The following is a 14,092-nucleotide window of genomic DNA, read 5'->3' as shown; positions in this document are numbered from 1 at the left end:
AAATCATTTAGTGATAATAGATCCTATTTTGTTCAGAGAGGAGCTAGAAGGAGTAGGCCTAATCCACAATCCCAGAGAAACTGAGAAACAAGGAGGGTCCTAAGAGAGGTATACATGGACCATCCAATAAGGGGAAAAGAACAAGATCTCTTGAGTAAATTAGGAGAATGGGGGAGGGGAGAGGTGGTAGGAGAGTAAGCACAGGGGAAGAGGAAGGGGAGGAGAACATGAGGGAGCAAGAAGGTTGAGTGGGGGGGGGAAGAACAGAGGAGGAGAGCAAGGAAAGAGATACCATAATAGAGGGAGCCATTATAGGTTTAAAGAGAAATATGGCACTAGGGAAATGTCCAGAGATCCACAAGGATGACCCCAGCTAAGAATCTAAGCAATAGTGGAGAGGCTACCTTAAATGTTTTTCCCCTGTAATGAAATTGATGGCTACTTTAAATGCCATCCTAGAGCCTTCATCCAGAAGCTGATGGAAGCAGAAAGCAGAGAGCCACAGCTAAGCACTGAGCCCAACTCCTGGAGTCCAGTTAGAGACACGGAGGAGTGATGAGCAAATAGGTCAAGACCATGCTTGGGAAACCCACTGAAACAGCTGACCTGAGCAAGTGGGAACTCATGGACCCCAGTCTGACAGCTGGGGAACCAGCATAGGACCGAACCAGGCCTCCTGAACATGGGTGACAGTTAGGGAGGCTTGGGAAGTCTATTGGGGCCACGGGCAGTAGAACCAGTATTTATCCCAAGTACATGAACTGGCTTTTTGGAGTCCATTCCCTATGGAGGGATACTATCTCAGCCTAGATGCAGGAAGGAGGGCCTGGGTCCTGTCCCAAATGATGTGACAGACTTTGATGATTTCCCCCATGGGAGGCCTCAACCTCTATCAGGGAGAGGACTGGGGGTAAGATGGGGATGTGGCTGTTGGGAGGGAGAGAGAACTGGGATTGGTATGTAAAATAAGATTGATTTTAATTTAAATAAAAAATTAATAAAAGAAGGAACAAACCTTATAACCGATTAAGTTGATGTGTAAGGCATGTTGGTTTAGTCTGTTTTAGACCAACCTGCGGCAGAGATCAGTTATATACATGGGAACAGAGGTCATAGATGACTCAGCCGCTGAGTCAATCACATCCTGACCAAAAACAACTTCCCATCAACAAAATGAATATAACCTTAATCTTAAAATTAAAAACAGTGAGCACCATGCCTAACTCATAAAAAGATGCGAAACTCATATTTGTGGAAGAGAATATTTTAAAGGTATTAGTCAAGCTATCTTCTGGGTATGGTATTTTTAATGACTCTGTTTCTTTTCCAGTGGTGGAAGAGCACAGAACAAGGATCCTTAGGATCTCTCAAGATCAACAGAAAGGGAGAGACAGTGGGGAAACTTACGACCAAAACTTCACCTACATGTCTCATCCAGAAACGAGAATCCATTAACAAAGTCTGTAAGATGAAACAAATAACATTTAGGAGGTAAAAGCTAACAAATGTGACAACCAGCATCAGAATGGTGTGGGCTGCTCTGGTCTCAGCGTGAACTCTGTGGTCCTGGATGTGAGTGAGGATGTGCCTTGTCCGCTGGTGATGTCTATGTAGGAGGAGCACCATGCAGAGGCTGGCCGAGGCCATGATGCTGATGAATGTGGCATCATGGGCAAAACGCAAGAGCACAATGCCTACACTGAAGGCAGAGGTGGAACAGAACAACTTGCTTCTAGAAACCGTGTCATTGTCTGTTTCCTGTGGACCGGCGACTTTCATTGGAATGTAGACATTATTCACGACGCTGAACACCCAACAACTGTAACAAGAATAACTCACCAGATTTGGGACCCTTCCTCTGAGCATGACCCTACCCCACTTGCCAGGAACAAGAGTGACAAACTGATAGGTGCTCAGGACCGAGGTGGTGCACAAGTTTATGCTTCGAGCCACTAGGCGGATGAAGTACTCAAGTTTACATCTGAGGTCAGTCAGAGGAATCCTTCCAGCAAAAAACATCACAATGTTTGGAGACACGGTGATGAGGAGAATCAAGGCGTTGGCCACAGCCATGTGGCTGAGAATCTCCTGTGTGGGCTTCAGTTGATTGCCGGTCAAGACTGGAGAGAAGTTGTGGACAAACAGGAAGATGTTGGCCACAGTCCCAACCCCAAATTGGCAATTCAAGATGATCTGAAGAGCCACTTCCTCAGTGGTTTTCAGGACTTTAGTTTGAGCAGACATGGAGGGGCCTTCACTGGACACTGGAGAGACAATCATGTGGGACAGTGCTGCCCCTAAGTCTTTGTTCTATTCTTCAAGCTTACCCATTGATTTGGAGTGGTTTCTTCTCCTGAGAAGAGAGATGCTACTGTCTCACACTACAGGATCTCTGCCTGGAAAACAACGCATGGACATCAACTCAGAATAAAATGTGTGCTTATCGAATTCCTCCTGCCTCAAGAAGAAAGTTATATGGATGCTGCAAATCTAATTTTATTGGTCAGAAACGAAATAACACACATCTTAACTCACTATGGACTTTGCACATGAATACAGGAAAGTGACTGTCATGAGTACACAACTCCATCATCATTGTCCAATATAATTTCCTTATATTATAAATGCGTATATGCAATCAATAAAGTTGTGGAACTAAATTAAATACCAAGGAATCAACTTGTGGGCTTTTGAGAAAATTTCATACTACTCATCCACATAACAGAATGCCAATTATTTCTGATAAAGCCACTAGTGTTGTGATCACACTGGTGAAGCTATGTTTTCATAAGCATGCTCCATATGAAAACAATCCCTATTTCCTACTGAGTCCCATTTATTCACAATTTTACCTATTTTAATTGTTGTTCTAAGCAGTCAGATTCCAGAGACTTACCTGCTCCATCTCCAGCTTTCCTCAGACACATCTAAAATCATTAACACAATCACAACTATACCCTTTGCAAGCTGATGCTGTGTCTGCATCTTACTTGGTTACATGTTTTCCCTAGAAACACTCAGCCTCCACACATCAGCTAAAATCTACCATCCCGAATACAGATGTCACACTGAATGCCGTTTTCAGTTGAATGCCAATCCGTGAGACATTTCTTTGAGATTAAAACAAAAAAAAAATTACCCATTTGGATTCAACTGCACAATTCTCGAACAATGATGTGTGTTGGCTTGGAAGAGACTGTAAAGTCAAGAAGGGAGAAGGGAATTTTAAGAAGTCTGTGGTTGAGAGCATCCCACATCTGAGCCTCACAAGGATGAGGATGCTCACAGGATGAAAGACAGCTCCTGAGCACAGTTCCTGTTGAAGCGTCTCTCGCAGTGCCTCGCCCACTGAAGACCTTGTCTGTGTAGCTGAGGAAGAAAGCAAGGAGCTTAACTGTTCCTCATTTTCCATGCAATGCTGTGAAGGTGACCTAGAAGAGTCCTTGTTTCCAGTGCCCATAAAATAACAATGTACCTCAGAGAGCTCATTATGATGTCATCTGTGGTATCAGTCAGATTGTCCAAATGGAAACTTTGGGATACTTACAATGAAGAAAAACCCATTTATCCCCAGAGAAAATCTCCATTTTTAGCTTCTGGCAATTAACGATGGTGTCTAGAAGTTTGTTAGATCTTAATGAGTAGTTGGGCAGAAGTTAGGGAAAAGTTTTCCATGTTTCCTTTGGGAGAATCTAAGTTCTGAATTGATCTTGTAGTCAGGTGTGGTTTGGTGCACCCAAGGGCAGATCCAGGGATTCGTTATGTCTTTCCAGAGAGTGCTTTTCTCCACACTGTTCACTCTTGCAAGATTGTGTTGACACTAAGTCCTTCCAGAAATCCATCAACGTGTCGTTTGGAGTCTGCTGTTCTCCAAGAAGTTGTTTCATTCTGCTTTCCCATGTTGGTCCCAGGACATTTAGGTCTGATAAATATATTAACTGAAGCCAGTGCTCCCCTCCTGAGTCCTGGGGTTACTCCACTTGTTTTCAGGTAGATCATGATTTGTTTTCTGATGCACTCATGAATCCTTATCACAGGCCTGAGACTGTGCTAGTATCCAGAGAATCAGCTGCATAAGGACGTACAGGCAAATATATAGATTGAGCAACCACTAAGAAATAAATAGCCCCAGCCACATCTGCTACTGCTCTAGGTTTCATAGAAAACTACAGACTTAGTTTTCATGTTTTTCAAAGATGAAAAGTAAAAATCCACATGATAAATCCAATAAATGAATCTTCTAAATTTTATTAATATTTGGACCTGCAGTCAGATTGTCTTAGACGCAGTCAAAGAACATTCACTTGAATATGTGAGAAGCAAGCGTTCATTGTACAATATTTTTCCTAGTGAACACGCCAGCATTTGGGATGAATATATGTGGAAACTAGACCTAAAATGAAGAATAAAGTATCACTTACTTCTCTGGTGCCTTATGATATTTTAGGACAAGCACACATCCCTGTTTTCAACTGTAAAATTTATGTTGGTCAGTTGACAATAACACATGGTATATTACACTCACAAATGAATATTTAGATATGTGGGATTTTTTGAAAACCAACAAATACATAATTTTTCCTTGCCTCATGAGAAATCCAGTTCATTTGAAAATGAGAATTCAAAATAAAATATTCTATGATTCCATTGTTATTGTTATTTTACCAATGAATGAACTGAGGTTGAATAAAATGAAGACACTTGAGCACATTCACATAGGTAAGAAGTGACACAAGGGGCTAGAGAGATGGCTCAGTGGCTAAGAACATTCACTACTCTTCCAGAAGACCTGAGTTCAGTTCCCAGCACTCACATGGCAGCTAAGAACTGCCTATAACTCCAGATTCAGGTGATCTGACACCATTACACCAATGCATGTAAAATAAAGTTAAATTAAAAAAAATAAGTGACACAGCCTCGATTCTTAGCCACTGCAATGCTAACACTACTGTTTACTGCTCCAGTTAGTGTTGCTTTAACATATTTGCTGTGATATATATTTTTACTAAATTTTTATTTAAATTAGAAACAATCTTATTCTATGTATCAATTCCAGTTCCCTCTCCATCCCATTCTCCCATGGCCCCCACGGATCCCCCATCCTACCCCCCCATGAGGCCTTCCATAGGGAATGATCAAAGTCTGTCACATCATTTGGGGTAAGGCCAAGTCCCTCCTCCATGTATCTAGGCTGAGAGAGTATTCCTCCATAGAGAATGGACTCTCTAAGTTCATTCGTGCACTACGAATAAATACTGGTTCCACTGGAAAGGCCCCATAGACTGCCCAGGCCTCCTAACTGACACCCAAGCTCAGAGGGCCTGATTCAGTTCTATGCTAGTTCCCCAGCTGTCTGGCTGGGATCTGTGAGCTCCTACTTGCTCAGCTCAGCTGCTTCTGTGGGTTTCTCCAGCATGGTCTTGGCCCCTTTGCTCATCACTCCTCATTCTCTACAACTGAACTCCAGGCTCAGTGCTTAGCTGTGGCTCTCTGCTTCTGCTTCCATCAGCTACTAGATGAAGGCTCTATTATGGCATTTAAGGTAGTCATCAGTCTTATTATAGAGGAAAATGATTTAAGGTACCCTCTCCACTATTGCTTGGATTTTTAGTTTGGGTCATCCTTATGGGTCTCTGTACCTTTCCCTCGTGCCAGATTTCTCTTTAAACCTACACTGTCTCCCCTCTATTAAGGTATCTCTTTTCTTGATCTCCCCTATTCCTCCCCCAGCTCAATCTTCATGACACTTCATGGGCTCTTCTCCCTCCTCTTGCTCATACCTCCCTCCCCTCCCCCATGCTCCCAATTTGTTCAGGAGACCTTGTCCCTTTCCCCTTTTCTGGGGGACTATGTTTGTTTCTCTTATTGTCCTCCTTGTTTTCTAGCTTCTCTGCTGGTGTGGATTGTAGACTGGGAATCTTTTGCTCTATGTCTAATATCCATATATGAGTGAGTACATACCATGTTTGTCTTTCTGTGTCTGGGTTACACCTCACTCAGGATGGTTTCTTCTTGTTCCATCCATTTGCCTACAGATTTCAAGATTTCATTGTTTTTTTTCTACGAGGATGGGAAGGAGAGGGAACTGGGACTGATATGTAAAATAAGATTGTTTTTAATTTAAATAAAACTCCACTGTGTAAAGAGAAGCCTTTGTCTAGCCAGAGGCTTGGTTTTTCACCCACCAGTTGCCTGGGCTCTGCCTTGTTGTAGTCCCCAAATAACACACAAGACACTGTATTAATTATGAAGCTGTTGGCCTTGCTTGTTTCTTACTGGCTAGCTCTGACTTAAGTATTTACCCCATAACTGCCAATCTAAATATTTCTCTTACCGGAGAAGTTTCCAGGCTTCTATTCCTATGGCGGTTACATCTTGACTCTCTGTGTTTCTCCTTCCCAGAGTACTCCTGGACTCCTAGTCCCACCTATCTTGCTTTCCTATTGGCCAACAGTGCTTTATTGACATATACACAGGACTTCCCTCATCACCACTGCTGGTGGGAGTACCAACTCGTACAGTCACTTTGGAAATTAGTATGGAGATCCTTCAGGAAAATGGGAATCAGTCTACCACAAGACCCAGCAATTCTACTCTTAGGCATACACCAAAAAAAGGCAAATTCATACAACAAATGCATCTGCTCCACTATGTTCATAGGAGCATTATTTGCAATAGCCAGAAACTGGGAGCAACCTAGGTGCCCCTCAACTGAAGAGTGGGTAGAGAAAATGTGGTACATTTACACAATGGAGTACTACTCGGTGGAAAAAAATAATGGAATCCTGAAATTTGCAGGCAAATGGATGGCACTAGAAGAAACCATCCTGAGTGAGGTAACCCAGTCACAAAAAGACAAACATGTACTCATTCATATATGGATTTAGGCATGGATCAGAATAGTGCCAGTCTATAATCCCACTGACAGAGAGTCTTGCAAAACAGGAAGAACCCTAAGAGAGATATGCATGATACTCCAGAGAAGGGGAATTGAGCCAAGATCTCCTGAGCAGATTGGAAGCATGGGAGAGGGGAGGAGGGGAAGAAGAGGAGGGGAGAGGAGGACATGGGGAGCAGGAAGGATGAGGCAGGGGAAGAATAGAGGAGAGCAAGATGAGAGATACCATAATAGAGGGAATCATTATAGGTTTGAGGAGAGATTTCCAGAGATCTACAAGGATGACACCAACCAGCAAACTAAGCAATAGTGGAGAGACTACCTAAATGCCCATCCCTGATAATGAGTTTGATGACTTCCTTATATGCCATCCCAGAACCTTTATCCAGTGACTGATGGAAGCAGAGGCAGACACCCACAGCTAATCACTGAACTGAACTCCTAGAACCCAGTGACAGAGAGCGGAGGAATGATGAGCAAAAGGGTCAAGACCAGGCTGGTGAAACTCATGGAAACTGATGACCTGAACAAGGGGAAGTTCTTCAACACCTGATTGATGGCTGGGAGGCCAGCATGGAACTGATTCAGACCCCATGAACATGGTTGTCAGCGAGGAGGCCTGGCCAATCTATAGGGCCTTGGACAGTAGATCAGTAGATCTGGATATCAGCACAGAGGTCCTCACCCTCCCTGGGGAATGGAGTGGGGATTGGGTGGGGGGCTGGGGAAGGAGCAGGGGAGGAGGGAAGGGAGAGGGAGCTAGGATTGATAGATGAAGCAAGCTTGTTGCTAATTTAAATTTAAAAATACTTTTTCGAGGTGAGATTGGGTCCCCGGCTGGGACCACCCGCCCATCACCCATCCCCCTCCATCTTCGGGGCCGCTCCGGGCTTCCAGAAGAGCCGCCCACACAGGAAAGAGATCAGCTCCCCAAGACCCCAACCCAGCGAGTCCAGCTTCAGGTGAGATTGGGTCTCTGGCTGGGACCACCCGCCCATCACCCATCCCCCTCCATCTTCGGGGCCGCTCCTGGCTTCCAGAAGAGCCGCCCACACAGGAAAGAGATCAGCTCCCCAAGACCCCAACCCAGCAAGCCCAGCTTCAGGTGAGATTGGGTCCCCGGCTGGGACCACCCGCCCATCACCCATCCCCCTCCATCTTCGGGGCCGCTCCGGGCTTCCAGAAGAGCCGCCCACACAGGAAAGAGATCAGCTCCCCAAGACCCCAACCCAGCGAGTCCAGCTTCAGGTGAGATTGGGTCCCTGGCTGGGACCACCCGCCCACCACCCATCCCCTCCATCTTCGGGGCCGCTCCCGGCTTCCAGAAGAGCCGCCCACACAGGAAAGAGATCAGCTCCTCCAAGACCCCAACCCAGCGAGCCCAGCTTCAGGTGAGATTGGGTCCCCGGCTGGGACCACCCGCCCATCACCCATCCCCTCCATCTTCGGGGCCGCTCCCGGCTTCCAGAAGAGCCGCCCACACAGGAAAGAGATCAGCTCCCCAAGACCCCAACCCAGCGAGTCCAGCTTCAGGTGAGATTGGGTCTCTGGCTGGGACCACCCGCCCATCACCCATCCCCCTCCATCTTCGGGGCCGCTCCGGGCTTCCAGAAGAGCCGCCCACACAGGAAAGAGATCAGCTCCCCAAGACCCCAACCCAGCGAGTCCAGCTTCAGGTGAGATTGGGTCTCTGGCTGGGACCACCCGCCCACCACCCATCCCCTCCATCTTCGGGGCCGCTCCTGGCTTCCAGAAGAGCCGCCCACACAGGAAAGAGATCAGCTCCTCCAAGACCCCAACCCATCGAGCCCAGCTTCAGGTGAGATTGGGTCCCCGGCTGGGACCACCCGCCCATCACCCATCCCCCTCCATCTTCGGGGCCGCTCCCGGCTTCCAGAAGAGCCGCCCACACAGGAAAGAGATCAGCTCCTCCAAGACCCCAACCCAGCGAGCCCAGCTTCAGGTGAGATTGGGTCTCTGGCTGGGACCACCCGCCCATCACCCATCCCCCTCCATCTTCGGGGCCGCTCCCGGCTTCCAGAAGAGCCGCCCACACAGGAAAGAGATCAGCTCCTCCAAGACCCCAACCCAGCGAGCCCAGCTTCAGAAGAGCCGCCCACACAGGAAAGAGATCAGCCCCTCCAAGACCCCAACCCCAGCGAGGCCAGCTTCAGCTTCAGCTGCAGTAAAGAAGGAGACCAGTGGAGACAGAAAGCCCCCACCAGCACCCACTGGAAGAAGAGATGGGAAGAAGACAGAATAAGAGATCACTCAGCAATAGAAACACCAACACGACCCCACCAGAATCCAGGGATCCAACACCAGCAAGACCTGAAAAGCACTACATAGATGAAGAAGAGGAGACAGACCTTAAAAATTATTTCATGAAGATGATGGAGAGCCTCAAGGAAGAAACGAGGAAATCCCTTAAAGAAATAGAAGAAAAAACAAACAAAAAAATCCATGAAATGGGGGAAAAATTCAAGAAATAAACAAATCTCTCAAAGAATCTAAAGAGCACCAAGAAAAAACAACCAAGAAAATTAAGGAAACAGCTCAAACAGTTGAAGGATTGAAAGCTGAAATAGAAACGATAAAGAAAACACAGAATGAAGGGATGCTGGAAATAGAAAAGCTCGGTAAACGGTCTGGAATCACAGATGCAAGCATCACCAATAGAATACAAGAGATAGAAGAGAGAATCTCAGGTGTTGAAGACTCATTAGAGGACATAGCATCGTCAACCAAAGAAAATCTCAAAACCAACAAATCCTTAACACAAAATATCCAGGAAATATGGGACACCGTGAAGAAGCCAAACCTGAGAATAATAGGTATAGAAGAAGGTGAAGAACTTCAACTTAAAGGTACAGAAAACATATTCAACAAAATCATAGAAGAAAACTTCCCTAACCTAAAGAAAGATATGCCTATGAAAGTACAAGAATCTTACAGAACACCAAATAGGCTTGACCAGAAGAAGAAGTCACCTCGCCATATAATAATCAAAACATCAAACCTACAGAGCAAAGAGAAAATATTAAGAGCAGCTAAAGAAAAAGGCCAAGTAACATACAAAGGCAGACCTATCCGAATTACACCTGACTTCTCAATGGAAACGATGAAAGCCAGAAGATCCTGGTCAGATGTCCTACAAACGCTAAGGGAACAAGGATGCCAGCCCAGACTACTATATCCAGCAAAGCTCTCAATTACCATAGATGGAGAAAACAAAATATTCCATGACAAAGCCAGATTTAAACAATACGTATCCATGAATCCAGCTCTACAGAAAATGCTAGAAGGAAAACCTAGAGCCAAGGAAGATAACTACATTCACAAAGACACAGGCAATATAGAATCATACTTTACAAAACACTAAAAGAAAAAGGGAGGAGAAACTACACAAAATAACTTCACTAACAATAAATCAAGCGCAAACAAGGATCACCAATCAATGGTCATTAATATCCCTCAATGTCAATGGCCTCAACTTACCTATAAAAAGACACAGACTAGCAGAATGGATACGAAGACAGAACCCTTCCTTCTGCTGCATACAAGAAACACATCTCAACACCAAAGACAGACGTTATCTCAGAGTAAAGGGCTGGGAAAAGATCTTCCAATCAAACGGCCCCAAGAAACAAGCGGGCGTAGCAATCCTAATATCTAACAAATTAGACTTCAAATTAAAATCAATCAAAAGAGATGAAGAAGGGCACTTCATATTCATCAAAGGAAAAATACATCAAGACGAAGTCTCGATTTTAAATATCTACGCCCCAAATACAAAGGCACCTACATTCGTGAAAGAAACATTACTAAAGCTCAAAATGCACATAAAATCTCACACACTAATAGTAGGAGACTTCAACACTCCGCTCTCACCGCTAGATAGGACCTCCAGACAGAAACTTAACAAAGAAACAAAAGAATTAATAGAAGTTATGACCCAACTGGGTTTAACAGACATCTATAGAACATTCCACCCAAATACAAAGGGATATACCTTCTTCTCGGCACCACATGGAACCTTCTCTAAAATTGACCACATAATAGGAAACATAGCAAATCTCCACAGATACAAAAAAATTGGAATAACCCCCTGCATCTTATCAGACCACCATGCATTAACATTAGAATTCAACAATAACACAAATCGCAGAAACCCTACAAACTCATGGAGATTGAACAATGCACAATTGCACCATCCCTGGGTAAAGGAACAAATAAAAAAAGAAATTAAAGACTTCCTCGATTTCAATGAGAATGAAGACACAACATACACAAACTTATGGGACACTTTGAAAGCAGTGCTGAGAGGAAAGTTTATAGCACTAAGTGCCCACATGAAAAAACTGGAGAACAGTCATACTAGAGAATTAATAGCACAGCTGAATGTTCTAGAACAAAAAGAAGCAAACTCCCCCAGGAGGAGCAGACGCCAGGAAATAATCAAATTGAGGGCTGAAATCAATCAAGTAGAAACCAGGAAAACATTGAGAAGAATCAATGAAACAAAGAGTTGGTTCTTTGAGAAAATCAACAAAATAGACAAACCTCTGTCCAAACTAACCAAAAGACAGAGAGAGAACATGCTAATTAACAAAATCAGGGATGAGAAAGGGGACATAACAACGGACTCTGAGGAAATCAAGAGAATCATCAGGGCATACTTTGAAAATCTGTACTCCACAAAATTTGAAAATTTAAAGGAAATGGACAATTTCCTGGATAGATATCACTTGCCAAAACTAAATCAAGAACAGATAAATAATCTAAACAGACCTATAACCCCTAATGAAATAGAAGCAGTCATCAAAAGTCTCCCAAACAAAAAAAGCCCAGGCCCAGATGGCTTCAGTGCAGAATTCTACCAGAAATTCAAAGAAGAGCTCATTCCAATACTCGTCAAAGTATTCCACACTATAGAAGCAGGAGGCTCACTGCCAAACTCTTTCTACGAGGCTACAATTACCTTGATACCCAAGCCACACAAAGACACAACTAAGAAAGAGAACTATAGACCAATTTCCCTCATGAACATTGATGCAAAAATACTCAATAAAATACTTGCAAACCGGATTCAAGAACACATCAGAAAAATCATCCACCATGATCAAGTAGGCTTCATTCCAGGAATGCAGGGATGGTTCAACATTAGAAAATCTATCAATGTAATCCACCATATTAACAATCTGCGAAAGAAAAACCACATGATCATCTCACTAGATGCTGAAAAAGCCTTTGACAAAATCCAGCACCCCTTCATGATAAAGGTCCTAGAGAGATCAGGGATAACAGGAACGTACCTGAACATAATAAAAGCAATATACAGTAAACCAACAGCTAACATCAAACTAAATGGAGAGAAACTCAAAGCAATTCCTCTAAAATCAGGAACAAGACAAGGCTGTCCACTCTCTCCATATCTCTTCAATATTGTACTTGAAGTTCTAGCTACAGCAATAAGACAACAAAAGGAGATAAAGGGGATACAAATAGGAAAAGAAGAAGTCAAACTTTCATTATTTGCAGATGATATGATAGTTTACATAAGTGACCCAAAAAACTCCGCAAGGTTACTCCTAGAGCTGATAAACAGCTTCAGCAAAGTGGCAGGATACAAGGTAAACTCAAAAAAATCAGTGGCCCTATTATATACAGATGATAAAGTGACTGAGAAAGAAATCAGAGAAACATCACCTTTTACAATAGCCAAAAACAGCATCAAATATCTGGGGATAATGTTAACCAAGGAAGTGAAAGACCTGTATATCAAAAACTTTGTGTCTTTGAAGAAAGAAATCAAAGAAGATACCAGAAAATGGAAAGATCTCCCATGCTCTTGGATTGGTAGGATCAACATAATAAAAATGGCAATCTTGCCAAAAGCAGTCTATAGATTCAATGCAATCCCTATCAAAATTCCATCACAATTCTTCAAGGACCTGGAAAGATCATTAATCAACTTTATATGGAAAAACAAAAGGCCCAGGATAGCCAAAACATCCCTATACAATAAAGGAACTTCAGGAGGCATCACCATACCTGATTTCAAGCTCTATTATAGAGCTATAGTCCTGAAAACAGCTTGGTATTGGCACAAAAATAGGCAGGTAGACCAATGGAACCGAATCGAAAGCCCTAATTTTAACCCACACACCTATGAACACCTGATTTTTGACAAAGAAGCTAAAACTGTACAGTGGAAAAAAGAAAGCATCTTCAACAAATGGTGCTGGCATAACTGGGTAATGGTATGCAGAAGACTGCAGATAGATCCATGTTTATCGCCTTGTACAAAACTTAAGTCCAAATGGATCAAAGATCTCAACATACATCCAGCCACACTGAAACTTTTAGAAGAGAAAGTGGGAGATACTCTTCAACGAGTTGGTACAGGAGACCACTTCCTAAACATAACACCAGTGGCACAGGCACTGAGATCAACAATTAACAAATGGGACCTTCTGAAACTAAAAAGCTTTTGTAAGGCAAAGGACACAATCAAAAAGACAAAAAGGCAGGCCACAGAATGGGAAAAGATATTCACTAACCCTACATCTGACAGAGGGCTAATCTCCAAAATTTACAAAGAACTCAAGAAACAAGTCTCCAAAACACCAAAGGATCCACTTGAAAGGTGGGGTACAGAGCTAAATAGAGAATTCTCAGTAGAGGAGGCTAAAATGGCCAAGAGACACTTAAGAAAGTGCTCAACATCCTTAGCCATCAGGGAAATGCAAATCAAAACAACTCTGAGATACCATCTTACTCCTGTCAGAATGGCTAGAATCAAAAACACCGAAGACAATTTATGCTGGAGAGGATGTGGAGAGAGAGGATCACTCCTCCATTGCTGGTGGGAATGCCGACTCATACAGCCTCTTTGGAAATCAGTATGGAGATTCCTCAGGAAAATGGGAATTAATCTACCACTAGACCCAGCAATTCCACTCTTAGGCATTTATCCAAATGAGGCAGGTTCATACAACAAGGGCATCTGCTCCACTATGTTCATAGCAGCATTGTTTGTAATAGCCAGAACCTGGAAGCAACCTAGATGCCCCTCAACTGAAGAGTGGATAGAGAAAATGTGGTACATTTACACAATGGAGTATTACTCAGCAGAAAAAAACAATGGAATCTTGAAATTCGCAGGGAAATGGATAGCACTGGAAGAAACCA

At 43.6% G+C, this 14,092-nt stretch overlaps 1 pseudogene; it reads right to left on the bottom strand.

The window, feature by feature from the left end:
• Positions 1-1,289: 1,289 nt before the first annotated feature.
• Positions 1,290-4,127, bottom strand: LOC121135410 (annotated as a pseudogene).
• Positions 4,128-14,092: the final 9,965 nt, after the last annotated feature.

Source organism: Mesocricetus auratus, unplaced genomic scaffold, assembly GCF_017639785.1.
Source record: "Mesocricetus auratus isolate SY011 unplaced genomic scaffold, BCM_Maur_2.0 Super-Scaffold_100037, whole genome shotgun sequence".
Taxonomy (NCBI): Eukaryota; Metazoa; Chordata; class Mammalia; order Rodentia; family Cricetidae; genus Mesocricetus; species Mesocricetus auratus.
The sequence above is the reverse complement of the archived record's forward strand: the minus strand, read 5'-3'. Positions and strand labels throughout refer to the sequence as shown.